This window comes from Engraulis encrasicolus, chromosome 21 (assembly GCF_034702125.1).
Source record: "Engraulis encrasicolus isolate BLACKSEA-1 chromosome 21, IST_EnEncr_1.0, whole genome shotgun sequence".
Lineage (NCBI taxonomy): Eukaryota > Metazoa > Chordata > Actinopteri > Clupeiformes > Engraulidae > Engraulis > Engraulis encrasicolus.
In genome coordinates, this window is record NC_085877.1 from 28202074 (window position 1) to 28205260 (window position 3187).

General features: G+C 44.9%; 1 protein-coding gene across 1 annotated transcript in view; it reads right to left on the reverse strand.

The window, feature by feature from the left end:
- Window positions 1-567: 567 nt before the first annotated feature.
- arhgef40 (Rho guanine nucleotide exchange factor (GEF) 40) overlaps window positions 568-3187 on the reverse strand; it is an 87557-nt gene continuing 84937 nt past the window's right edge. The window contains exon 31 of the mRNA XM_063186522.1: window positions 568-3187. This exon is cut by the window's right edge and continues 67 nt beyond it. The gene's annotated coding sequence lies outside the window, so the exon portion shown is untranslated.

A 3187-nucleotide genomic window follows, 5' to 3' on the forward strand; every position in this document is an offset into this window, starting at 1 on the left:
GGAGGAGGGGTTGGGGGGGTTTGTCAGTGGCATTTGGAGATTAGTGCACAGTTGCCCCCACACCCCTACCTCTCTTTACACCTCCCTTCACACACACATACACACACACACACACACACACGCACACACACATCCTCCGTCACCCCTCCTCTGAATGTACAGGGCCCCATCCTGGTGGAATAGTAGTGTGGGGCACCTCAGTGCTGCAGACAAAAGCATCCAAAGTCTGGGAGAAAAGAGGAACAGAAGAGGGAGGAGGTGGTACAATGTGTAACCCCCCCCCCCACACACACACACACACACGCACACACATATCTCCAATCCCTCAATCCCACCCCTTATCCTAAAGACAAGAATGACACACACACACACACACACACACACACACACACACACACACACACACACACACCGAGACACACACACACACACACACACACCGAGACACACACACACACACACACACACACACACACACACACACACACACACACACACACACACACACACACACACACACACACACACACACACACACACACACACACACACACACACACACACACACACACACACACACACACACACACACACACACACACACACACCTCTACCCATTCCTCTCACCCACCACCCACCCCCTCAAAAAAGGGCTCGCTAAGGATGGTCTGAGTTCTGCCCATTTGGAGTAGTGGAAAAGGAAAGTGTCTTTGGGTGACGAGGATAAAAGATACTATCTAATCATGCTTGGCATCTATTCATCTTTCTTTCATTCACCATGCGCCTGTAGGGAAGGCTGTTTCCAATGTGCACTTGCTTCAGCTGACACGTTTCACAATTTCTTCCACTATCAACCTTTAACTGTTCACTTCCACTGTGTTTTATCTTTAGGTCTTTTGGATTGTAACGCTTCTCTCTCTCTCTCTCTCTCCCTCTCCCTCTCTCTCTCTCTCAATCCCTTTGCACACACATGTGCTCACCCCTCAGAGCAGTCGTCAACATAATCAGACCATTAAATCCATCCAAATCGAATGGGGACACATCTTTTTGAAATATATGATTACTAATTATCTATGTCTATTTCCAGATATGATGATGTGCCAGAGGTCTTGCTTGACATATATATAAACTATGTCAAAGATACATACTGTATGTGGTAGTTAGACATGGTTATATTATTGTACTGTGATTGTATTCTGCCAAGTTTCCTGTGGTATACCACACCTATGTGGGTTAGCAGTTTGTAAACCATGTAAACTTTAGTTTGTGTTAAAGCTTGTAATAAGGCACTTGTGTTGAAACTGCATTGAAGTTAGAGTAAAGACACCCTACTGTTCCTGGGTTAATAAAAAGCGACTCAGAGTTTTTACTTGAGCCACTTTATGTTGAAGCAGCACATATTAACATGAAGGTAGCTCCCCTTAGTTCAATTAACATGAACAAGGCACTGAACAAGGCACTGATATGGTGATGTTATTGAATCACCATGGTTTTTAAAGTAAAGATTATTTTGCTATGCCTGAAAAAAGAATTTGGGATGGCACTTATGCGGAATCAGTGTTTCTTAAGGTGAAGATAGCTGTCTCCATGTATGTTAATCTTCAAAGGTGTGCTGTCACACCCCTGTGACTGGAATGTTTGGACAGTGAAAGTTCTATAGAATTCTGAGCGCAATACAATACAGAACATTTTGGAATTTTAGAATCTTGCATTGTTATAGAACACACTCTGTTTATATAATAAGAAACCCATCTTTTTAAAGGAAAAGAAAGCCGACAGAAAAAAAAGTTTGGCACTTGCATTAAAGTGAAGACTGCCGCCTGCATGTTGCGTACAGTAGCTAAAAAGCTTATTGAAAAAAAGGATCTGGTAAAGCACTTCAGTAGAATCAGTATGCCTCCAAGTGAAGATGGATGCCTTTGTGTTGATGAATAACACTGAATGGGGAAAAAAAAGTTTTTGGTATGGCACTTGCGGTGTTAGGTGTTCTCGAGGCCTGTGTGTGTGTCTGAGGGTTGAGTGTCTCTTTCTCCTTCTCCTTCCTTCTCACCCGTCTGTCTCTACAATAGCTGAGATCATGCCCCACCCCCACTATACTGTAGCTGAGATGACGGTGGCACAACAGAGAAACAAGAAAGGAACTCGCACCTCTGATCAACGGGGCCCTGTCGTTATTTTTGTCACACTCTGAGCGTAATCTTTCCTCAAGCACACAGGCACGCAAAGCACACAACAAAAGATGTGCATGCATGCAAGCATGCGCGCACGCACATAGACATACACACACGCTTGTACGCACACACAAACAAGCAGACGCAAACACGCAGACGCACACGCAGACGCACACACACACACACACACACACACACACACACACACACACACACACACACACACACACACACACACACACACACACACACACACACACACACACACACACACACACACACACACACAAATACTATAATGGTATAGCTTACCACTGCTAATGTGGAACAATACATATACATATTTCTATATTAAAAACTATCTTTACAAGATATGCACACATACACCTAAGTTGACCCATAGCTTAACATTCTCTCTTCTTCTCATCACATCAATCCAGACCAGGCCAATCCATTTTTGCCTGTTGTTTTGACATCCAATCCAATGCCCACTCAATACCATGTCGTCCAGTTGCAACTTTCATCATTGTGTACCTGGGCACCAGCAACCAGGCAAGCCACAGCGTGGAAAGAAAAAATCAGAGCCAAACTGTCCACCGTGGTTAAGACTTGCAGTGATGCTTTCTCAAGGCCAGGCCATCCATCCGTTTTGCCAGTCGCAGTGAATGGTCAAGAACCACCGTTGAACGAGTCAACAAAATGGCCGCCCCGGTTAAGGCCCGCGGTGACGTGACACTCTCTCCCGACCAGGCACTGTGTTTTTTGCCAGTTGCAGCTTCTCTCATTGAGCACCTGGTCAACAACCGCCATTGATCGAGCCAGCCAAGACGGCCCAACTAGCTATTACAGTAACATCTCTACTGTAAGCTTTCTTTCATGGTTTCGCTTTATGTCCATGCAGTCCATTCTTCGTCATCATCCTTCCTCTTCCTCATACACATCCAGTTCAGTCTTCTTCTGCCTACACATCCAGTTGTATCCATCCAGTGAAAGAGGGGAAGAACAAAAAAAAAGGA